This window comes from Chaetodon auriga, chromosome 12 (assembly GCF_051107435.1).
Source record: "Chaetodon auriga isolate fChaAug3 chromosome 12, fChaAug3.hap1, whole genome shotgun sequence".
Taxonomy (NCBI): domain Eukaryota; kingdom Metazoa; phylum Chordata; class Actinopteri; order Chaetodontiformes; family Chaetodontidae; genus Chaetodon; species Chaetodon auriga.
The window spans coordinates 14,144,868-14,171,526 of NC_135085.1; the positions used below are offsets into that span (position 1 = coordinate 14,144,868).

Here is a 26,659-nt window from a genome sequence, read left to right on the forward strand (position 1 = left end):
ACTAAAAGTTGCTTTGCATTTCAGGCATGACATTCAAGCATTAACAGCATATGCAGAATGAAGAAAACAAAATCATTTCATTTGGCTTTTTGTCTGAATTCTACTCACAGCTGCATACTTTTTGTCATATTCTTTCGTAGTTGTTATCTTGTGTGCATTTGCTGCAAAACACATGAACAAGGTTTTTAGAGAGCAGTGCTATTTTCCAATTTGTCTCTCCACTATATGGTACTTGCATAAAACACATCAAACAGCCTGTCAGTGCCTGAGTTTGACATGCACTTGTAGTCCTCCGCCTCCCTTTCCCTTCCTTTCTCTCAATTCTCTTCATCTTCCCCTATCTTTTTGCTCAGGCATGACCTAAAACAAAAAAAAAAAAAAAAAAAATGGACAAAAAACTTCAAAAACCTCTCTGTCTGTCACCTCATGAGCTGTTGGTCTCCCTCCCTTTCAAACAAACCATTTCTCTCCTTTCATCTTCTCCTTTCAAAGGCTTCTGTTTCTTGTGGGACAGAAATGACAACGTATTCTCCTGTACCTTTCAGTAAATAGGTGGAGAAAAAGAAAAGTCAGCCTCTTCCCACCTGTGCTAGATGTCTGTCTCTTTCTTCTGTGATTTAAAGGTGGGTTGAAATGACACACAAATGCAGCAACAATCCAATACCATAAGCTGTGCAGGGACGATAAAGCAACTACGGAGGATCAAAAGGATTGACACGTTCTTCTGTTGCTGCTGTCTGTTCAATGCCACGACAGCGAGGGAAGAAGTGCTCCCGGCGCTCAGTTGGGATTGTATTCAATTACTGAATAAACAGCTCAATGGCAGTGAACCACAATAGGTGGTTATTTTAAAGCCTGTTTTATTGACAGGCATTATTATGGGTATCGGCTACACTGTCCCGCTTATGCGGAACCTCTGTCTAACTGTAGAGTTCTCTTTGGGTTGGAGAAACATAACAAATTGCAGTGATAAGTAACAATCACGTTTCACACATGCTGACACAGGCTTTTCATTGAATTTCAATGTTTTTGTGTTTTCTTTTTGGAAACTTCGTGAAAAACGCTAAAATTTTCCAATTGGCCACTTTAAGCTCAACATTCGGCAACTGTGTCTGTGTGTGTGCATGTGGTTTGTAAGCTATTTTATTGAGCTGCCGGTTCATAAAATGTTCTCAGTGAGTTTAACCTGCTTGTGGTAAGCAATTACGTTGAGTATATGTCTCAGGCTTTTATTGTGGAAGGTAGAAAAATGGAAAGTGACGGTGAATCTGTGATATGCTTGACAATCCCTGCTTCTACTTTGTTCTGCACAGAAACAAATAACCGACGGATAACTAATTTATAGATACGTACATAAAGCTTAAACAGAGTCTAAAGAGGACTAAGTTTCTGTAAGACCCCTCAGAGCACCAGGCTCGCTTGTACATGATTTGCTAGAATAGCTGTTTCAACCTTGTCTTTCCCCTTGAACTACCAAAATATTTCAACTTTTTTTAATACATAGTTTGTCCCAGAAGGGTCCGATTTGTTGGACCTTCAGCACTGGCAGAGATCAGGTTGAGTCACATTGGTAAAATGTTAATTATTGATTAAGTTATGAGCAGAAGACTTTTATTATTGATTAAGCTACAAACTGTCGGTGAGCCTTTCATTACTGATCCAAGCTGAAGACAGATTGGTCAGACTTTCATCATAAAAGGGATATGATGAGTTTCAGCCATGAATTGTAAGGCAAGCAATCTGATTGGTCAAGTCCCTTGACAATCATTTTATGAGCGTAGGCGGAAGACCACTATTGATCATCTTCATGTACACATCTGTGGGTAAGGTTTGGTTCTTGTTTAAAGAAGCTGCTGGATTTATTACATTTCCACTTACCAGTAAAAATATCAAGAACTCATCAATCTTTAAAGATGTATTTGACCCAATTTTGTTGAAAAGCTTGCATTTATAGAAGACTGGGTCTCACCTGACTTCATTGGCAACCAGTGCAAAGAAGGAATGATCTAGAAATCTTATTAATTACCTTTAAGACACGTCTTGGACTAGCGCCTAGCTGTATGTGAGCTTCTTAGCCCTTATGAGCCAGAGCACAGCTTGAGATCCTGAGGCAGCGCTGCTCTGGTCATTTCACAGTCTAGACAGACGACTACGGATTATCAAGCTTTCTACATCAGGGCCCCGGCAGACTCTTTGAACAACCTGTCTGATGAGATCAAGCCAACCTCTTTAAAAACTTACTTCAAGAAGTGCAATTTCTTGAACGGCAGAATGCTGTTCTACATCAGCTTTTTGTTGCTCTGACTTTCCTGTGCTTTAAAAATAGTGTGCTTTGTTTCAACTTGCTTTAATGTCCATTTCGGTTTTGCTTGAAAGGTACAATTGCATTTTCTCTGCAATAAGAATTGTACAACCTATACAGGGACACACTCTTGTAAATTGTGTAATGCCAGATGCCTGCTCTCATTTTGTTCAAACTGACTCTGAATATGAAGTTTGTTTTTTTTTTTTAGTTTTTTTTTTTTTAGATTCAGTCAGTTCAGTCAGTTTGTTTTGGATTTTAGGTACAATCGTACACCATACCCATATTTTACTAATTCTAATACAAGACACAAAGGAAAAAACTGCAAAAATACATAAATACATAAATAAACGAAGCAGAGTTTGTAAAGCTAAAGGTCATGTAGTTGCCTCTTTAGCACTGATGGACCTATTTGGCATTTTTATGTAAAAATACTACTTAAAAAAACTTAAAAAACACATACATTACATATATGAATAGACATTATTTATTGCACCGGAACACTATCACAGTCTAGAAAACCACTCAGACGTCATCGTCATATTTTAAAGGAAAGTTCAGGCTTTTACGGGGTGAGGTCAGACTGTTAAGACATCTAGTATTGATCGCGGTAACGCAGGGTCAAATTGGCAAAGCCTCCAGTACAGAGGGAGGTAAGGTCAGACTGAATGGGTTATCTTGGCTACATCTCTGTACCAGGACATCAGATTGTGATGCTATCAGTTCCAGGAATAGCCCAGTGAGGAGGAGATACAAAGGTCCAGTTCATTAGCTGAGAGCCTGTCACACTGACAGACTCTGACTGTTTTCAGCAGCATGGTCTTAACCGAGCAGAAATAGATCAAAATCTCACCAGTAAGAGAACAGCTATAAATATCAAAAGCATCATTTAAAGCATGGTGCTTGTGTCCAAGTATTAATTAGACATTTCTTTGGCACTAAAACGCGTTCAGGGAAAAAGTGGACGGCATAGTTCGGTTTCTCCAGGTTACTGTACTCAAAACCTCCTTAATGTTTGTACACTTGGGATAGTGGAATTACACTCTAGGTAGCGCTATGGTCTCAACTGCTCCAAAAATGTGCAGATACTAATATTAGATGTCACTGTTCAACCTAAATCTTCTCATGATCATATGTTTGGCAAAAGATGTTCTGAAGCCATCGCATGAAGCCTACAAAATCCAGCTGATATACAGTCACATGCATTGTTCTACATATTCTTTCATCCCTTATTTGAGATATTTTGTGGCTCAATACACTTTTTTGAAAGTCTCAATGTTACATATAGTAGATGTACATATGTATATAGCAATCTAGGATTACATACAGAGTATAAACATTTGTTCTTGTATCATCTTTTGCTGCTGTGCCACTGCGTTTCCCTGTAAGCAATATGCAACACGATGACCACAATTTCACAGTTTAGCATATTTAGCACATGATCTCATACACTGCAGTCATTTAAATGCCAGGGAACAAGATGTTCAATCATCTTTATATATTGTAAGTTTAAAATTCTTGAGGTATATATCTAATTACTGTGGCAACTAGCCTCACCCTACCAATCCAAACGAGGAAAAAAAAAAAAAAAAAGAATGAAAACTGTGTGTTCTGTGGTTTCCAATGTTGTGTGTAACGACAAAACAGGGGAAAAAAAACAGAGGACAAGATATCCATCATTTTCCAAAAGCTGTCTCCGGCAAACGTCACTGAAAATCCTGACATTTTAACTCCCCTGAAATACACGGTGAAATCCGTCTGCTGTCAGTGGAAGTTCAAAGAATTCGCATTCAAAGATTTTCAAGTAGTTCTCCAGGGTCCGTCTGTCCTTGCGCTGCAGTTGATAGTGTTATGTTTTATATGATTTCCTGTGTCATGTATTCAAAATGTTTTCTCCCCACAGTGAAGATGCACTTGTAGAAACGCTGGCATATGAGGCACAGAGTAGCACTTCGGTTGACAATGTATGACAGTAGTGTCTCTACAGACTACGTTTGGGTGTGGCAAAGATTTTCATACATTTGCAGGTTCAATGTCTGAGTCCTGTCGAACAGTTGAGACACCTGATCAGATGCCTCCAGACAGGGGTGTGCAGAACACCTCTCTTTAGAATAAGGGACTGTTTGTCTGCTACTCTTCTGGATGCACCACTGTCTCCTGGTGCTGTTGCCATAATCAGGACTGACACAGGCACACGGACCATAATCCCCATTGATTAGAAACCTGAGATCAAAGGCTTCCACTGCTGTCACTCTCACCTCCTGTCTCCACTCTGGTTAGGCTGCTTCTTTCTTTGCCCTGCCTTTCTTTGGCTTTCTTCACTTGTGAATGTCTCTGTGTTTGCATGTTTATCTTGTGTTTGAGGTTCACCTTCTTATGCTCATATTCCCATTATTTGTCTTTTCATCCCTTGCACCTGTTTCAACAGCTACTGTTGACACAGAGGCTTTCATTCTGCTAATAACCAGACGCTACGCTCAATCAGAATAAACTGGCTCATTCTGAGACAAATTTCCTTCTCAATGTTTGACCATATGATGGTAAGTAGCTGAGTGGATTTCAAATCATGGCTGGTTATGTGGGTGGCTCAATTCTCACATTTAATAACTGCAGGAGGAATAAAACAGGTTAGTTAGTGGAAAGGTTAGCTTTAACACAATATCAGTGCAGTCACAACCTCATGTTCTCTTTCTGTTTTGTTTCCTGTCCTTCTCAGTTTTACTCCCTTAACTCTCCCTGCTGCAATCGACACTGTCCTCATGCTCCATTAAGACGATGAAGATGTTTCATATCCGCAAAACACCTTCATTCAAATTCTAAACTCTTCTGTTGAAAACAAATCTATGAATATACTTGCAGACGCACCACGGTGCACCACACATTAGGATGCGCTCTTTGGTGTTAACCTCAGATATTTAAGATCAAACCACTGACGTAATAAATCTCTGCGCCTCCAGCAAAACCGAGCTGCGCGCGTACACGCAGCATTAGAATGTTATGCAGTCAAGCCAGCTCAAACCTCCAGGTATTAGGCTCTTGTCTGATGATTCAATACATTCTATGGTCGATGTGTTGGCTACAATGGCACCATTCATATAAAACACGGCATCAGATCACAACTGTACAAAAAGAGAGTTCCACGTACTTCAGAACAACCAACTGTGAGAAAAGCAGCGAGCCTAATTAGACCTTTGTCTTCTAAACTCTGTACTGCAGCGATGTGTATAACCATAAAATGTGTTTTTTTTTAATTATTGCCTGCTTTTATACTCAGGTTAAGTGAAAGGTTGCACTAAATTATGTCAAGGTAATTAATTGCACATAATAGTGCCACGATGGCAAAAACTGCATGAAAAACAGTGGTCATGGGGCATAAACCTGAGAGCTGCTCATCATACTCCTGTTTATACAATTTAAAGCTTTATTTTCATTATCCAGAGAGAACGGTGTTACGAGTTCTGGAGCCTGGGACGTATCCTGAGGACGACACTCCTGATAATCACTGTTCAAAATTGAAATCTGCGTGGAACATCTCACCAGTCCTGTGTGTAAATAAGCGCAGGAGGTCATGTACCTATTTTGTCAGATCTCAGAGCTGAAAATTTAATTAAGTGATGAACATACCCTTGCTGTTTAACCCATGCGTAATTAGGCGAAGGAGTGTATTCCCAAATCAGAGAATGCTGATTAAAAGTACGTATCACTGCTGAGGCTGCAATGCCTTCTACAAGAAGCATCAGCCATTAATCTAACCAAGTACAGGCATTGTCTTAATTGCATGGAGAGGTGTTTCTGTTTGCACTACAGTACAATTCATGTATACGGTATGAAAATGTAAATCAAAGGGAAGGAGGCCAGCGGTTTGAGTGATTTTGAAAGCTCTGTTTGTGCGCTTCTGCCAACTCAAACTAAGACTACTGCTCTTGCAATTCTGATAAGAGGTGTTCTGAGCAGCTGGAGGCGTCTTAATTTAGTGCTAAAGCGACAACTAAAACATAAACCCAATTTCAGCTGTGCCAACCACAGTGGCTCGACAGGGTTGGTTTGGAAACACACAATTTCCAAAATGAGGGAAACACACGCAATTAAAGACTTGCAACAAATGAAAACGATATTAACGTACCACTACCATCTACCATCTAGGCCCTTGGTCTGGCTTGGCTGTACATTTGCTATCTGTGATAATTTAAGGTATTATCCTTTTGATCTTTAAGTTCTATGGCAATACTGCACAAAAATGGCAACTGTGAGTAGTAATCATTATCCTGATTATTATCCTGCACAAGCCAGAGGTGAAATCAACTGATCTTCAAGTAGAAAAATATGAACAGCTGGTTGCATGAAAGCAGTGAGTGATTCAAGTCCACACTTCTGGATTTAACTGTACAGAATCAGCTGGTCTACAGTTAGCTACTCATACCTGCAGCTGTATTTGGGTTGATGCTTCACTTTACTCTGTCCAGACAGACAGAAGGACAGATAGAGGTGTGTGTCTACCATGTGAAAAGGAGTGACAATGCATTCGCGTTCCTGTTTAACAGCCAGTAGTGGTGATGAATACATACATGGAAATTAGCCCAAGATGAGGGCTAATTGTCTGATTAGATGTGCTTCAGGTTGATAGATGCACAATAAGCCCATGCACATAAAGTAGTCATTAAGGAACATTAGACCATTAAATTGAACATTACACTATAGCCAGAGGGAAAAATATGGATGTTCATTAATGTGTCTAAACACGTAGTAGTGTGTCTGTGTTTATGTGTGTGTGTGCGTGCACAGTACCTTTTCTGCGAGTACTTTGTTCTCTTGTTGCCAGTCTCTCTGTGACGCTGCACCTGTCCAGGAGAGGGGAGAGATTAAATTAGCATTACAGCAATTACATGTTTGAACTGCTTTTTCCCTGATTTAAGAATACAGCGTTCCCTGCAAAGAATTTGAAATGCAAATTGCTTGGTGGCAAATGCACACGTAACATGGTTAAAGTGTTTATTACTCCCACACACAACATAACACGAACTGAGATGTGTGCAAACCACAGGTAGACACACACACTTAAGCTTAGCTTGGTACTGTTTACAAGCTAAAGCATCAAGATGGTATTAACAATTAGCAAAGCAAGTCAGCATTTATATTCAAAGAGCAAACACAGTCTAATGCCTCTCTTATAATCGGAGCAACAGTGGGGCACTGCAGGAAAACTTACAACACACACACACACACACACACACACACACACACACACACACACACACACACACACACACACAGCCATACAGACATAAACAAAAGCACACACATACAAGCAAGAATGCACACAATAGCTCACAGAGACAGAAGTACGTACACTTTGCCCTGCTGAGAAAGAACAGGAACATATCGAGGCTCTTCTATCAACACAGAAAAAGGAAAAAGTACTCATTTGCTTTCCTCTTCGGGTGTGCTGCTGGGGGCTTTTTGTTGCAGCACACCTCCCGAGGCACGCTCACTCAAACACACGCACGCACGCCCACGCAAACACAAAACCAAGCCCTGTTTGCTCTTGAGGGTGTCTCACTCACCCTCTGAGAGATAAAATGACATGCTTTGCTGGCCGGGTTGTTTTCAGCTCAGAGGAATTGCAAATTCTCTGAAAATGGTGTCATTTTCACTTGGGTTTCCTCCAGCAAAGACGGCTGATTAAATAAACAAAGGAACTTGGCTCCACTGTTAGTTCTTCAAACACAGCAAGAGGGAAAGATATTCATCTCTGTTTGTCCTCTTCATGAGGGAAATCAACATGCAAATTCAGACTGTTTACATGTGTGAGGATCATTTTCAGAAAATGTATATGACAGTGTATTTATTATGTATTTGATACTTTATATGTTACGTGAAGCTTATTTGACTTCAGCTCTAACTGTGTTAGACAACAAGCCCTCCAAACTAACCAACAAATACAATGTTTGGTTTTGGTGCCATCCCAAAAAGTCACATTTGACTGTCACACAAAGGATAAATACTGTATGGATGTTGTCTTATCTACCATGGCAGCTGAAGGAGCTATAAACCCAAGGCTGGCATATTGCCACCTCATTAAACTGATGTTATCAATAAGTTGCTTATGTACACATCCAATGTACAGCAATCAATGTTAACATTCAATTGGTGTTGTGGCCACCAATACTCATTCTCCTATTAGCTCTGTTTTTGGTCTTCACCAACCACTGAGAAAATTGTCAGGCTGCTAAATGTTCCACTATGTTCACTAGCCAGTCCTTATCTTTGTCTGCCTGCTGTTTGGCGCTGGGTAGGTAGTGTACAGTGGGGAAAACAGCAGATTTTTGTTGCTAGAGAAGACGACGATGAGAGCGGCGATCCAAAACAATAAAACAGTGTGCTGAAAGATGCTAAAATGTTCTGTAGTGGTGAGCGCAACAGTTGAATTGGGTGATAAGTACCTGTGGGGTCTTCACTATGAGTGACACCCTACACCCACGTTCACACTACACATACACATAGTGATCTGAGCTGTGGTTAATGTAAAAATAATGATTATAGGAGCTTTAAAGTTAGAAAACAATGATGGTCATATTTAAAAGAAACTTAATAAGAAACTGCTTTAAGCCCCTTCACAAGATTAGTGGCATCAACTTCCCCACGGCACACACAAGAGTATTTTGGAAGTTTCAAGAAATCTTAAAGGGCCATGTGGTGTTTCGTCTGTACACACAGAGTTTTGCAAAGCTTTTGGGTACATGCATTCAAAAATACTTACAGTAGATCGCACAATATGGAGATGCAGAGACATGGATCCCCAAACCCATATTCGACAGTAATTCACTCACAAACATCACAGCAGACATCTGAAAGTGATTTGCATTACGCTGCACACAAACATATATGCGCAGGCTTTATGTGTAACTTCTGTACGCTGTCCCACTGAGAGAAGAGAAAGTTACAGATGGTCCCGTTTCCCTCCTCAGACAGCTTTGTAGTTGTGAAAGCAACACTGAGGAATGCCTCTGAATGTAAATCATATCTGTGTTCCTGCGGTTTTACGCTCTGGCCCAGCAGCCACTGGAAACTGCTGCTATCGCAAAAAACCTGAGCAAAAAAAAAAAAAAAAAAAAAAGGAAGACAACAGAAACGAATGTGTATAATAAAAAATTTGCATTCCTCTATCTCGGTTTGAGTCGATCCAAACAACAGCGGAAAGTTTTAAAAAGAAAGTTGGGGGGAACGGATTACTGATGGAAGTGTAATGTTCTTATAAAACAAGAATGAGGATGGAAATCAGATTTTTGCCATGTTGATCTTGTGAAGCCTTTGAATTCTTACAATTCACACAGTGTAGTTTGAAGCAGCAGAGTGAAGGGATTTAGAGGCCTCTGCTTGCTGACTTGTTTCTCAGCTCTCATCTGCTGTTGTTTTATGTTCAGTTCGTGTAAGCAATGGGCTTAACACAATTAAAGATTGAATAAAGTTGCCAATAAAAGAACTCAGTATAGAGTGACATACACCACAGTATGGCGAGCTTGTACTAAATTCAGTTTTGAATTTAATTTGAATAGCAGTGGCAAGGAACTGAATGTGATTGTTATTGACTCTAACTTTATCACTTCAAATTCATTTATTTGTTCAATTCAAGCATTTTTATTTGACTCCGAGTGAGCAACGGAAACACGTTGGGTTTTGTTTCTGAATGAAGGCTTGAAGGCAGCAGCATGCTCCCAAGATGACAACAGAGTCCTCACATTGCTTTCTGTATAGCACAAAACCTAAATTGTTTTGTTAATGATTATGGTTATGCATGGCAGAGCTTGGTTAAGGATAGGGTAAGACCATAGTTCAATTTTTAAAAAAGTCTGCTGTCTAACTTGTTTCTGTTGCCTAATCCTCACAGCAGATGGGACTCAGGATGCAAACCTTGGTTTCTGGAGGCCATTAAAAGACAGACTTGTGGAGCATGCGACTCACACAAAAAAAAATCCAAATTACCTAATTATCTGCTAATGGCCATTCATTAAAATCAAGCAGGACACAGGAGCCCCTCTTCTTAGAAAGCAGTTGCCCTTGAAGTCATACATAACCATACAAGAAGTGGTGACAGACTGAAAAACTCCTCCAATGAGAAACATTTTGGATTGTCACACTAAAGGCCACTGAGACTCCAGGATGAATGATGAAGTAGACTTTCTGCCATTTCTCTAATATCCTATGACTCTCACATTATCCCCAGAAGCGGCTGTGAAAACATTTGCTTATTTCATATATCATGTAGTTCTCTACTCTTCTTTAACCCAATTTTGATATAAAAGAGTCTCCAGTAACTTCCTTTTCTTGTATGTATTTATTTCTTCATTGAAACTCATTGTTAATATGTGAAGTTGGTTTGTACACGTTGGGGCATGAGCATACAGCTTGTATATATAATATATATAATTTCCTTTCAAATTTCTTTCATTTTTTTTGAACATTATTGGTTATCAGTAGTTGTCAGGTGTTTTCAGGATTTGATATATGTTCGCTTAATGTAAATTAATTTTTGTTACTGTAGACTTACACGTTTCTGGCATGTATTTTTGTTTTAGAGGTGCCCTCTATCCGTTGTTGTGTACAAGGGCCCATATTTTGGGTAGGCACCTACAGCTGGTATATTATTCGGACTGACTCTGTGTTTGTCCGGCTCTGATGAAGACCTTGAGTCAATACGTGTTGGTGGCTTTGTTTGCCTATATGTTCTAAGAATAAATAATACTATTTTCATCATTTTTACCAATATGCTGAAGTTTTACATCCTTAAGTTGCATTGTGGACCATGATCATGCTTGTACATAGTTACCTTAAACTCAGATTTAAGATGAGCACAGAGAAACATTCCCTCTCGAGCAGACGAAAGTGAAAACAGCATTTTTTTCTACACACACAATAAGTAAAAACAAGCAAACCAAATCTTTCAGTTGAGGGGTTAAAGCTTGCCAGTTTCTGGAATGCTAGCATCGTGACAGTCGCAGAGCTGCTTCTGTAAACAACTGCATATTATCTGACTGAACCTCCCAAACTTAACAACTTCAAGCATATTCAGTAAAAACCTAATTGTGGTTCCAAACTGTCTGCAGATTTTTTTCTTAATTATTTTATTGCGAACTTAAATCTAAAACACAAATAACTTATATCACTGTCTATACTCCTAAACTTCAACATAATTCTATACCAAAGCTGCCTGGGCCACTACATAAATCACATTGGCTTATTGAATTGAAAAAGTATGAAATATCTCAGATGATAGATAGCTGGTATTTAGTCAGGATGGCTCACAGCCACTAGTGAATTCTATTGTGTGTATTTGTGTGTGTGTGTGTGTGTGTGTGTGTGTGAGAGAGAGAGAGAGAAATTGAAAGACATTGTCTCTTTTTTTTACACACACACACAGACACACACACACATACTCCATTGTACTCTACAGTGAGTTTGGGTCTGGTGAATTAGGCTTGTCTCTCAGTGTGCAATTTTTTATCAGTGGACGATCCCATTTCCGTTGTGTTGATGCAGCAGATGGATTCCCTCCCACTAACCATTCATCACTTGCCACACCGAAACCTGCCTTTGCCCCCTTTACGCCAATGAAAAATGGGTTTTTGACCATCTTTTTCCCCAAGAAAATAAAAGTCGTTTACTGTGTCATCAAACAGGTTTTCGTTTTATTTGCCGTCCCGCAGCACAAAGTCAGAGGGGAGGGATGCCAAAGGTCAACGGGGGAAACTTTGAATTGCTATGATGATCAGCAGACAGTGAAGAAACACAAAGAAGAACGGAGAGAGAACTTAATCAATCCATTCAATCCAAGTCATTGATATAAGAATAACTTTTTACTTATGCATTGGTAACACTGTAGAAGGATTAGCTGCGATCAAATAAGTATCATGTTTAGCCTGGAATATTTCATTAAATGTAATATTGATTCATCAACATTCACCAGTGTAACCATACAAAAGGTTTTTCCTTAAAGAATCATTAGGAAAAATATACAATCCATGTGGTTTTGGAATCACTGAAGACACTAAAGGTGAACAGGCTATCTGTATAAAGTTTTTTTTATTATGCACAAATTTAAACCCTTGCTGACCTTTAAATTCTGACATGAAACCATGATAAAAGTAGTCACTTCTTGCTTTGTGTGAAAATGTGACATCTTTTCACTGAACTGGCTTCAATGGTGAGAATGCCTCATGTTTTTAATTACTCCATGTATAATTATTTACATGATAAAGAGGGATTCAATTTAGGGAAACAACGTTCACAACTCATGGCAACAGTGATGAGGGCAAAGGGATGTTTTTCTTTTTCTAGCGAGGTAATTAGTCAATAGCTGAATTTACGTCGAAGTGTTTCAAATGTCAGCATTAATTTAGAAATTGTGTCAGTAAAAATAATGAACCCAACGCTGTTAGTGACACTGTTGGTGCAATGAGCTCATTTATGGGATTGAGGGCAACTGAAAATGAGACGTTTGTTATCTTTGCAGAGCGGGAAATGAAATTCTAAGTTAACTTCTGCTGTTGCTTAATGCCTGTGTGAATTGAAACTATGGGGGATGTATGCCTTTAAAAACTTTGATTTATAGTTCAACTATTCAAGACACAATCACTCATTAATTTTTACCTGTTCTGTTAAGTTTAGGGTTTCCCAGTCTATTACACAGGTGGCACAACACCTCGCCTGCAACAGCACTTCTGCCATCGACCTTTTTGAAGCACTTGAATGAAACATTTGCATTAAGCTTCAGGCACAAGGAACCGAGGTGCTACATCACACAGCGAAGGCATATATTTAATGAACGGACTGAGTGTTTAGACCATCGTCGCATTATTAAATTGATGAGGATCTATGTGACGGAGCTCAAGAGGTGACGATGATCGATCAATCACATTGTACGTGAGCTTAATTAATTAATAAGAGCAGCTTGTCTGAACAGTCAGCCACACCACAAACCTCACTGTGGAGGAGAGTCTGACTCTGAGGTGAGCTTCTAATTCTTCATGGACAGTAATGTGTTTGCTATAAGTGTGACTATTAAATTTCTTCTCACACAAATCTTACTTTGTACTGGGTGTGGGCGATATGCTGCTTTGTTCACCATCACCCAGTGTCATGTTGTGCCACGACATGGATTTTGCAAAACTGCAACCGTGATAAATGTTTTAGCATTTTAAAAATAATCTGCTTATTTTACATGCAGGTAGAAGGCTATACAAGTGCTCACAGAACTGGAGCTACATCCACTAGCTACTCTTTACTTAGCTATAATACAAACTCAGGTAACACATAGATGTGAAAGTAACATTATGAGCTATGCATGCCAGCTGGCTGCAAGAACCAACACAAAAGTCTTCACTGACTCTCACCATCTGAGGAAGTGGAGACCCAGTGGATTATCAAGATGAAAATGTCGGCACAGCAACAACTGGAAAACTGTGGAAAATCACTTCACTGCGAATTTACCCCTGCCTGTTTGATGCTTCCTCACGGGAAGATCATGACCGAGTCCAAAAAAAAGACAAATGTTGGAGAGAAATAGCGGAAGCACTTCATCAGCCAGGCGAGTGGCTGGCTCTGCTGTCCTATCATTATCCCCGGTCCTAATTGCGGGAATATGCTTATCATTCCTCCAGCAGCATATGGTAAGCTAGCTTCTAATTCCAGATCTAACACTAAAGTAGCCTGTTTGATGCAGCCAGCACAGCCACACCTGCTCCCTGTACAACAAATAACCAGGGAAATAAAATTATTACATGTGAAACTTGACAGATTCCGGCAACAGCCAGACCTAAACTTATCTCCACACTTCACACGGCAACGCAAGCTCTTGCAGATGCATGCTGCGTTGGCCTGTGTGTCTGTTGCTGCCATATGTAAATATACTTGATAAATATGCCCCACGGCACACTGACTATGATATACTTTGGGTTTTATGCCAAATAAATGCTGTTAAGATACCCAATCCTACCCCTTGTCTGACTCTGAGGATGAATTACATTACATTTACTAATTATCCGACATAAGGGGCAGGCTACTCCTTCCAAAACACATTTAGACTTATACCTCATTTCCTTTCCTATTTGGAACTAATAAACCCAACCATTTTTTTTTTGTATAATTTCATCTTTCTTAAGATATGTTCCCCTCTATTGCTTGTAGAGTGAAAAGAGGTAGAATCGTGTTTTGAGTAGAGCATCTCTTTTATTCTTGTAATACCGTTACATACAAGTCAATACGCTCAATGTTGCTGCAGGGATGTTTACATACAATTTTGGGTATTGCTTAACTAAATTAATTTAATGAGGGTGCTACATTTGCACACACGCACACATACACAGCAGATAAGCAGACACGAGCTGAACAGAACACACTGAAACACATAAAACCACTGGCAGACATACAAGGTCTCAGGCACAATAAACCCTCTGAATCACTGGGCCTTCATGTTAGACTTTTAACGATGACAGTAATCGATCCCACAGAGACAAACAGACAGACAAGCTGAGAAACAGAAACAAGGTGACAGGCAGCCTGAGAGAGTTAACAGGAGACTATGCAGACCAAGTCAGTGATTTGAAGAGTAGATCCACGGGCTATCTGATGAGTCAGCATGTCATATAACAAATTAAAAGCCTATAAATCAATCTTTTAGTACTGCAGGTTAGAACATAATAGCCTTCGAGTGGAGTACACAGGTACTGACGTAATGGCAGATCCATATTAATCCTAGAAGTAACAGCCTCCATAATTTACATATAATAGTTTAACAATTTCAAAATTGAGATTTAATGTATTCATTGTTTCGTTAGTTTTAAACAAGGTAACAAATAGATGTCACTTATCCGAAGTGCTGTAATACATTTCTCATGAATCCCTCACTGTGATTCGTGTTGAAGATATCAACTTGACACTTCAACAACAGCCAAGCCAAGATCCTTCATGCTGACATTATAGGAACCATTCGTTAGCTTCACTGACGCTCCTCAGCACTGCAGGACAAATGTCTCTGAACACTAAGTACCAGTAAATTAAGCACATATAAGTGAAATCAGTGACTTAATACTGTATACTCTTTCTTAAAACCACTACATTTAGCAACAAAGGTTTTCACAGAAGACCAAAACGTATTCAACCTTCAACCTGTTCTCACTCCCAGAGCGTTAAATACCAATGCTTTGTCACGCCCCACACACAAGGTACCTTTTAGTGTCTGTATAACATGCACCACGCTGTATACTCCAATGTAAAGCCCTTCATGGCAATATCAGACACCCAGAGCAGTTGCTCTGGGTGTCCAACACGTTCTCATGCCAACAACAGACAAAGCCTTCCTGCCTGAAAGCCTTTCTAACACGTGGTAAATATGTCACAGTTTGATTAGGTTAAGCCATGAAAAACTACCTGGTTAGGTTGGTTGGCTATGGGAAAAGACTGTCCACTTGTGAATTCACTTTTGGTTTCTCATGGGACGCGAAACTCGTCTCCTGGGTGAAAGTCTTGTGTATGACCCACCACTGTACCCTGACCTCTGCCCCTCTAAGGATTTTTTTCGCTATGCACACTACGTCACCTTGCTCTGAGCGTCTAATATAACCATGGATGGGTTTGTGGTGGAGTTAGTTGAAAGTCCAGTGCGTCTCATACAGTCATAGGTTATCTTGTGCATCTGTATCAAGGGGGGCGAGACAAGACTTATATAAAAATTAAAAAAACAATAACCCACAGGCCAGCAGATTGTTAAATTTGCACAGTAACAAAGAAGTGAGACATTTTGCAGCACTGAGAGGACTCTACACCATAGAATGAACACTGACTCTAAGCTTTTTTTCCTTCCCAGGCTCCTAAGTCTCAGCTCTCTAAAGTGCTTTTTATATTGTGAGAGTCAGGCAGAAGTCAATATACCAGTTATTTAAGTTGTCACCAACTTAAGATACCTTGAGAGCAGGTAAACACTTAAGACGAAAAGCCACCTTTACCTTTCAGAGCCATGACATCATAAAAAATGTAAGATTTCACATGGGGCATTTAGTAGCTTTTGGTTTCTCAGGGCTGTTAGGTTGAGAAATACGAGTTTACATTTAAAGCTGCAAGCTGTATTTCTTGCTGCTGCTTTAGATGAGCTGAACTGCAACAGCCAATGGGGTATGCAGAAGAATTAACAGCTGAAATAATCTGCTAGATATCAAGAATTCACTCCCCACCAAAGAAACAGAGAATAACAAGCAGTCTGCACAATGCAAATGTTTTCATTTGTATATTGTTTGGTTGCTATTTTACTACACTGCTTACAGGAAACAAGACCTACTCACAACTTACCAGCCTAAATCATATAGAATACAGTACGAAAAATGCTCTTATAAATCAACACCATCAATTATGACCCTGTGAAATGTGATGAACAACTTCTTCAACAGAAACTGATGCATGTTTCTTGGCATCTTCTTTCTAGGTGATGTTGAATTTCTGTGGCAGGCTTTCACGAGAGTTTTCTTGAATTTAGTCAAGAGTAGCCGTTCTTCTCACTTGACATTTTCTCCAAACAATAAATGTGCTTCATCACTTCAATTATCAGTAGGACACATGAGCTTGATAAAATGTTACAATCATAATCATCATTGAATAGAATATCTTACTATGAAGTGTCGATCAAGCTCCGCGGCACACTTTCAAAAGTTTTATCACTCCTGTCAATCAAATCAATTACTTTGGTTGCTGAGAAGGACACAGATATATCATTATTAGTACATGTAAACTGTAGCCTGACAGTGTTACAATCAATCTTTTCCCAACTGTACCAACATACAGTGAGTGCTTATGTGGTAATGAAATGTGTGATGACAGTCTGGTGACACAGTTTTGTCAAAAAAAGGATGCTTATATCGCATAGTTTTTTGTGCAGCTTCAATTTGCACATTAAAAACATGAGAAATTCAAAGAAATTTGAAAATAAAAGTCAAAATACGGCCAAAAAGTTTTTAGGTGTAAAATCGGTAGGTGTATCAATAAAAACAAAACGCAACTAAACATAAACTCCACATTTCCATCATATTTACCACAGTTTTCCATCGTTTGAGATTTGACTGGTGGTCTTTTAATTACTGTACGACAGCTTGCTTCCTCTTCTGAAATGGTTTCATGGCACCTGATCAGAGAATTAGCGCCACCAGCTGTTTATCTCGATGCAGCTCCTCCTTATATTCAAATAAAAGTAGTGAAGGGAAACGGACAATCGTTTGCATTTTCTTCAGCTAGTTTTCTGGAAATTTGATTAAAATCGTGCTACATATGGATGAAACCGTGACCGCTAACGCTGACCAACCACCTCAGAAATAACAGAAAGAGCGAAACATACAGAATATCTTATATTAATATGTATGTCAAAGTAGGTTGAGGAATGATGTGCATCCTCCCACCTTTGTAAAATACTTTAAAAGGCATTACACAAAAGGTTCGCAGAGAAAAAAAATGAGGTGTCACTTGGCCGCACTAGCACAGCGACACACACCGTCTCCTCCACTCGCCCACATACACTGCATATTGCACACCTTATATTACACACAGACTTCCCACCTGCTCTCAGTCAGCCTCTCTACATCTATCTCTCTTGTGCACGCACACATTTATCAGCCTTTAAAGACAGCACAGTTCCGGTCAGAGCAGTGCACAGAGGTTAGAGCTGCAGGTCTGGTCGCGGATATCCTGGAGGATGACTGGGATTGTGAAGAGAGCGTGAGAGAGAGGTAGAGAGCACCACTCAATCAATTTTCTATTGAATCTCACTCCAGTGGGAACATGATAAGCAATGCAGACCTAAGGGATATAACAAGCCTGTGCATTTTTCTGTAGGCCTGTTTAAAAGAAAACAGCCAACTGGGCTCAGAATAAATAGTGAAATTGCTTTTCAGTACTCTAACAGTTGGAGCCTTTGATTAAATAAAGGATTTAGAAAGCAGAGAGATTTGTTTATTAGCTAATGACAATAATTTGATTCATTTCAACCCCTGAAATTATACTCAGCTGTATCTTTGTTATGCCCTTGACATACAGATTAGCGGTCGACCAATTATGTGTTTTTCAACGGCCGATGCTGATGTTGATATTCAGAGAGCAGGCGGCTGATGGCCAATATACAACGCCGATATCAGAGTGAGAAAGTGCGACATTTATGTTGCACGTGCCATGAAAAACATCGGCTGGTGTGATGAGTGAAACCTAATCACATTCACACGGATGACATTGTTTAGAGTTTTGGAAATGAAGGAAGACTTAACTAAATGAATAATAAATAATGACTTCACAGTAATGTTTTTAATTCCACTGATAATGAAATATTCACATTTTGCTCATTTCCATTTTAAGTCGTAGGCTATGAACAACCTCGAATTACCGCCTCGCAGTTGTCACACTCTGCCAACCAGTCAAGTTGCATTTACATTGTGTAGTGAAGACTTTGAAGGCATTTAATAATAGATATCACTATATTGACATGCATGAATTCAGAGAATAATTTCCAGTGAGAAAGATGCTGTCTTTACATAGAGACTCTTTTTACAGAGGAGTAAGGAGGACTGATAGAGACATTCATCACATGGCGCAACAACAATCACCTAAAGCTCAACATCAGCAGAACCGATGACCCTGTGATGAACTACAACGTTTCAAATGTATATGTTATGTTATATGTTGCTGCAGAGAAGCTCACTTTTATTTACGGAGACATTTGTGTGAAAGGTGTCATAATTTGACTACTGCTGGAAAAATGCGTTGCGTGTGGTCACAGTGACCTTTGACCGCGCGAATCTTTTCAGTTCATCATTGAGTCAAGTGGACGTTTGTACAAGATGTAATGAAATTCCCTCCAGGCCTGAGATATCGTGTTCACAAGAATGGAACAGACAGATATATGTACAGATGAACTGATGGACAACCTGAAAGCATCATGCCTCCGGCCATGGCGATCGCCAGTGTGGAGGCATAGAAATAGATCTCTAGTTTATCAACCAGGTTGTACAGAGTTACAGTAAAAATGGTTACACATTCTGATCAACTAAAGAGAGTTTGGTTCATATAAGACAACACAAAGGTAGCTCTCATCTATCCAAGTATTAAAAGACTGATGATGATTAATAGATACAACTTTCAGCATCTAACTTTATACAAATGTTCACCGCTTTTTTTCTTTATCTGGCTTAAGTTCACTTGAGTTCAGGACTATCAGGGCAGTCATAGGATCACTCATGATAAGAAATGTATGAAACACTGCCAGGTGGAAATAAAGGTGAAATGAGAGGGAAATTTTAGCGGTATAATAAATAAAGAAAATGTTTGTGTGAAAACATTCGGATGGTGTCCTGTATGCAACATTAATGTCCTTTGCTCTGTCACATGCCTGTTTAAGAGGTGAACTGCTCTACTTGTTATTTTTAGAGATGGTAACAGACGTTTTGTACTCGTGCTACAATTGTGTGGCCTGTGTAACACCAATGTATAAGACAGAAAAGGCTTGGACAATAAAAAATGTGAATTGTCTCTGACATGTTTGCAGACATTTTGTGTTTAATTGGCCTTGTGTGTGCAGGCATCGACCGATGGCAATTATCTCAAAATGCCACATATCAGCCTGATTAATTGGCTGACTGATTAATCAGTCTACCGCTAATATTGTGTAAAACATTGCCCCGTTAGAACAGTCAGAAAGACGTAAACCTGAGGTGAATCAGGAATTAGAGGCTCTGGGGTAGCAAATTACAGAGAAAACATTACTTGGGTGCAAAGACAGGTTAGTTGTATGTAGCTCTAATGGCAGTGTGGAATTACAATACTAAGAAGTTCGGTCTTTAAGTGGTAATTGGTCATTGTTTAAGCACATTCAAAAGACGGGCATTTTGGAAAAGGAAATTCAGGCTGAAATGAATAATGACTTCTACAGCTGTGACCGGCTTATACATTTACTACTGAGGATGTGGAGAAAGTGTCAAATACCAGAAGGCTGAGTCTGATTTTTGGGTTATCCACGCTGATATCAGATCAGATCAAATCTGGACTGCACATACACAAAATACAACCCAGCTACTGCAAATTAAATTTACAATGCATTCATAGGCGGGCCGAAATTCAATTTGTGGTCGGCCAGGTGTGACTCCATCATGAAACGTAGCTGCATTTACACCAGCTGCCTCCATCGCTGATGTCTGATTTGATGGACAAACGGATAGACACATTCTCCATCTTGCTTGTGTTGATTTTCTGGCAGGATTTTGACAAATCATGCACATTCAACACACTGTAGTTACTGGATATTTAAATCAACTTAATAAGACATTTATGTCGCATACAACTGGCACTGATCGAGAAGGGTTGCTTGTTTGGGAAGGAGGGTGGATTTCAGTGAATGAATAATCAATCAGTCCAAAGGCTTGAAGACAACTATTTTGATAATCATTTCAGTCGTTCTTCAAGCGGAAATGTTCAAACATTTGCTGGTTCCAGCTACTCAGACGTCATAATGTCATGCTATTCTTTGTCTTTTATGATCTATATATCTTTTGGGGTTTGGGTTGACATCTGGAGACGTCACCTTGGCCTCTATAAAGCTGTGATGAGCTTTTTTCATTATTTTCTCTATCTAACAGACAAAGTGATTAATCAATTCATTGAGAAAGTCAAACGATTAATCTAAAAATGAAAGTAATCAGCCCTGGTCCTGATTCCTAATATCTTTCAATACCTTTCAGATTGAGAACATAAAGTGAAGAATTTGATGGTTAAAACCTTATCAAAAGCCCTTCATGTTGAATTCCTCACTCATTCACAGAAATCATTTTGGTTTGAAATTCAGTGCTAATGTGTGCTGTTTATACTGAGTTTTAGTTAATGTTGGCTTAAATGTTTATTCATAACAGCAATGTTATGAAGTGACAGTGGGGGATCTGAGGCCTTATGAGATGCAATGATCTACAAATGAAAAGTTTGAACTAAATTCCACCACATAAACAACTCGTGTGTTGTACTTACTGACAGTTTATCATTTATATTTTGTGCTTTCAAGCTTGCTTTGAATGTGGAATAAGTGCTGCATCACTGCTAAAAACTGCCATAAAGCCAGTCCCTAAATTGACTGTGAGGTTCTACAGAAGGACAGATGCATGTTCGACTTTACGAGCACTGCATATGAACTACATCCTTTTCTTGTGAATAACAGACCTTCCAATAATCTCAGGAGATGGCTGTGCTTGCCGATGAGCAAAACTGCCTTTGGAAAGTAAGGGGGCGCTTTGATAAAAGTTTTTCTATTACCTCAGTTATTCAAGCAAAACCAGTGAATCAACTCTGCATGTTTCAGTGATTCCCAGGAACCTTTTCATACGTCATACATAACTGTCATCTGCTTGAATACGAATTCATATTTTCAGCCAGTGAGCCAATATGGGTTGAGGTGATGTGAGGTAAGGGTGTGTGCTCCCTCCAGCTCCATCTTCAGTATGTATGGGTCATACTATAACACTATATGCTTTGTATATAGGGAATGTAGTCATGTGGTGAATCGTAATACAATACAAACTTTAATCTTGGTTGTCTCTTAATAAAAATAGCACATGCACACATATATTAATGTTTAAGGAAGCACATCAAACATGCTTCCTTTTTAAATATAGTCAAGGTGGAACTAATTGAAACAGTCCTCCTAATGCACACGATTCATTTTGTATTATTCTATCTATTTTGTATTTTCAATGCCATAGCATAAGAGATGCTTTTCAGTTTTATAGCCTGTTGTGAACTATTGCCTTTTGGGAAAGCGTTTGATCAGAAATATCTGAAATGTTCCTTATTTTTAGAGTGAAAATACTACAGCACATTTGCCATTGGGCAAAATGCAACCTCAGTCCCCAGCAAGAGGATTTTGTCTGTCTTTGACATTACTGCCTGTTCAAAATAAATGAAAAGAAATTTTCATTTATTTGTTGTTGTTTTTCTGCTGTGCTGAACTCTCACCGAACCATGACTCCTAAACTGGGTATGAACCGAAAAATGAGTTCCCCGTACCGCTACATCCCAAGTAAGTACACTTAATAATAAGGTTGTACAGAGCAAAATATGAACCGATGTTGACCTGATACTTAAATGATGCATGAATACATTACAATTTGTGGACCACAACAGTGCTAATGCCGTTTTAAGTGCTGCCTGTTCATGACCACCTTGTGTCTATTCTGAGTTGAGCCATCGGTTAAAGAATAGCACACTTTGTGGCACAGCCCATGCAGTGTGACTCATGAGCTTGCAACTATCTTGAGATGGTTCTCTTGTCAGGATGGGATGTCAGGCAGCCTGGCCCAGTTACACAGACACATCTCTGCTCATGAAATTGACCTTAACGATTCAGCAATTAACTCAGATTCAAAATACCCAAATGTTATCTTCTGAAAAACAGCTGTAAAATGTGGACTTTTTTTATCTCTCCCTGCTGAGTTGCCAATTCCTGTGCTGTCATCTTGCTTCAGTGATATTTGTTACACTGAGAGCAGAGATCAAGAGTGCTTCTGCATTGATTCTTTTGCTTTGTTATGACACTAAATTCTGCTTCAGTGCTCTCTGTTAAATGAACAAGCCACACGTGTGCTCACGCGGCGCGCACACACGCGTACCCTGACACACTATGACGGATAGCTATGAGCACATAACTTGATACAAGATAATTTGTTATTCTGAGACTATTGATTTGTGAGTTACGCAATGAAACAAGTCTCTTTCAGAAGCATCCCTGCAGCAATCAATTCTACCACGCTCTCCCATTCATTGCATTCTAATGATGTGATCAATACATCTTCTGAGATGCTGACGACACAGAAATACAGTATCATTATCCAGAGGAGAATATGAAAACACAAAAATGCTGCTGTGTGATGACACAGTTTTAAATGTGAGGTTCCTGAGACTGGAGGCACACAGCTCCCCTGAATATCATCCATCATCTAAACATCGAGAAAAAACATGAATACATTTTATTTTTTGGGGAGGTATTTCTAAATCGTGGGGTCACCCTATATGCCTCCATTATCTTCTAACAAAAAAGGATCCGGTTGATACGTAAGGCAGAGAATTATCCCATCAGCAGGGAACATCATTCACAGATGGGGTCACAAGTAATGGAAAGTCATTTTCACCAGGGGCTTTTTTCCATGTAGGATCTCTACAGCGCTGCCAGCTCAACTAGGACAAATGTCTGCCTCTTGCTCAAATCACTACGGTAACCTAGACTAAGTAGCTAAGCAGCCCCAGCTGAGATCTCTGGATGCCTAACTGTTTCCCTTGGCCATAGCCACAGCGGTGTCGAAACAACTTGCGGTGTGAATTACACTGCAAGCAGGCTGTGAAAATGAGGTTTCATCAAGTCCTGCATTTTCATGAATTCATTGCTTGAATTTAAGCCTGTTTTTCAGTCAGGAGGTTTAAGATTTTATAGATTAAGTGTTCACCAGATATGGATTATGTCCAATAAATGAAGAACCCCTCAGTCTGAAAAATATAACCCACAGATTCTTGATGCTGGTAATGGTGGCAAGAGTGGGAAGGATAGACATTCATGCATCAGTGTCAGGAGCTGGAACAGTGAGCAGGGGTTCAGGCCAAAAACAGTCCTTCAGATCCTCGAGTTTGAAGGCTTCTCAGAGGGCAAAAGATTCCACAGTCTCTGACATGGGATTTTACTACTCTGGAAAGTTTTTCCGGAAACAATTGTACCATTAATGTGTGTTTGCTTGTATTTACAGTTGCTGCTGGGTGGCTAATGAGTGACTCGCTCCAACATGGGAGAGAGAGAAGGGGTGGAAAGCTGAACCCTGACTTCAAGATCATGCAAAGTTGTCTTTTGCAATAGGAAACTGAGCAAATAATGGGAAACCAGGAAATTTGTACTGTAGCTTAACATTTAAGTTAGGAGTATTGAATGAAAGAACTGAAACATTCAGGAATAATAGAGCAGTCTTTCTGATTAACCATGTTTTGTTCTGCTTGTCCTGGTGCCGTTCCAGATGTATGCTGCTTAACCTGGAGTCATTCACTGTAATGTGCTGAGGCTAATCTAGGTTTGGGTGTAATAAGCAAGAGTGACGACCTGACTTGCTCGCGTTGGCATTTTAGACACAATGTAAAAACATTACACAGCAATATCTATTTCATTACTGTGATTCATTTAATTTCATTCCTCACGCCTGCAGGAGAGTCCCAAATGGAAGCGGTCGTGTAGGAAATAAAGAAAGTAAAAAATCTGTGTCAACACCAGTGAGACCTGCAAGAGTCCCGCAGTTACACAGACCTATAACTGGGCCTTTAAAGTAAACTTTGAAGTCCAGCTCCTGTCCCAACTTGCTTTAAACATATTAGCTAGCATCAAATTCAGGAAAGTCCATATATATACAAAGAGAGGTAAAACATTCAACATATTGCCTTTTCACTGTTTTTTAGTTTTTCTGGAATCATGGCTTGTACACTTAACAAATGCATAACTTGGTTTTGTGAACTTTAAATGTAAAAAACAAAACTCAAGCTTTGTCATTAGCAAACAATATAACTGTGATTAAAGACAGATTAACAGTAGTTTCAGTAATAGAGTAAGTTTGGGGACTGATGCAAGTGTAATGAGTTTTCTTGTACCTCACAAATGATGATGACAGTGGTGACTGGTGATGCATTACCACCGTACAGGGCATCTTAATTAAAAACAATAATTAAATGGCATAAGTTAATTTTTTAGACCTTGGCAGACAGGGTGTGGATGTTACAGACAAAAAGCTGCACAAAGTTAATTTTGTCTTTGGGATAACTTCCCTGTAATTGCCAAACATGTCATTTCTATTCATTGCAATTTACTATGTTATTCTGTGTATTAGGGGCTATCACATTTAACAGTTTCAGTCTCAATCAAACCTGCAAATACCATATTAGCTGAGCAGCTGCAAAGAGAAAATGGGGCAAACAGCACCAGCAATGTTTATACAGACTCTTTGCACAAATATCAAAAACACCAAGCCTGTCTTTCAGTGGCTCTTATCCACAGAAGAGGAATAAAACTGCATGCAGTTTGACAGTAAATAAAGCAAACTAAAGCTTCCTTGAATTAAAATTGTGAATGGTTTTAACTAGATAATGAGAGCCTCTTAACAGTTAAGCAGTAAAGCAAGTAATTGCTTTTTCATGGACTTAAGATTCTGAATTTCTATCATGTGGTGGGACTAACAAAATCCAATCACATGGATAGCAATTAAACTCTTCAGTGAACTTCTGACATGGTTCAGTTCCAAGGTAATCACATAACTTAGTGTGATCCATACTTAATTTCCTCCCAGGATGTCGATGATGTTTTCTGTATGTAACGTAGCTAAAGTTTTGTTAAAGTCATGTACTGCTGGCCTGCGCAGCACCGCCAGCAAATCAGAGTTTTTTTTATAATTCAGCGGTAGCTCTTTCCAGTAGGGCTCTCGGCAGTGGAAGATGAATGCAGTGGCAACTTCATTCGACAACTCTTCACTCCAAAGCTAAAATAAAGTGATGCATTCTCTGCGTGAGCTGAACATTACAGGTTAGAGTCGAGAACATGGCATTAGCAGCGATAATCGAAAATATGTCTGTATACTGTGATGTGATACGATTTCATTCGGTCGCTCTTCAACTCAGCTTTATACTGAGTGTTGTTTATTTAGCTGAAATCTCATTATGTAGCACCGCACAGAAATGATCGCACTGCATATTGTCAGAATTCTCACACTGTCAAACACTTCATGCTCTCATTCCTGATCTCTCAAATATTGACAACATTTCATTCTCTTTGAGTTGAAAAGCTTCATAACTGTTAGGATAGAACAGAAGATATTGTGTGTTTCTTCATGACCTTTTACTGTCATGGCAGGCTAAAGTTGCATTGTTTTTTTGTTTTTGTTTTTGTTTTTTTTTATATTTAGGGTACTTCAATATCTCCCTACAAGGTTAAATTGACTTCCAGGTTGGAATTAACCTTAACGTCTGCATTTGTTCATTTGGTATGATTTTTTTTTATAGTTGTTGTCATTCAGTAGATTCATTGGTGGAAATAAGTGAAATAAGTCTGTTTTAGACCACATTATATAATGATTTATGATTTGTCCGTTTGTGCTAAGCAGTGTGATGTATTGTTGTAAAGTCCAACCACAGAGGTCCTGCAGAGGACGTGCTATTTTAGTGTTTTAGGGCCTACGAAATAATAGGTTTGTGCTCATTCTGTGATAGCAAATACAACAGGGAACCAAGCAATCCTTTTGATTTCCAGCTGTTTCCATTTTTGATTCCGTACGAGTCACC

General features: G+C 39.3%; 1 protein-coding gene across 4 annotated transcripts in view; it reads right to left on the reverse strand.

Moving 5' to 3' along the window:
* The window catches only part of tnr (tenascin R (restrictin, janusin)), a 157,396-nt gene that overhangs the window by 73,075 nt on the left and 57,662 nt on the right, over positions 1 to 26,659 (reverse strand). For all 4 annotated transcript variants that reach the window (XM_076744812.1, XM_076744810.1, XM_076744811.1 and 1 more), the window contains exon 3: positions 7,088 to 7,140. The gene's annotated coding sequence lies outside the window, so the exon portion shown is untranslated. The remainder of the gene's footprint in view (positions 1 to 7,087; positions 7,141 to 26,659) is intronic.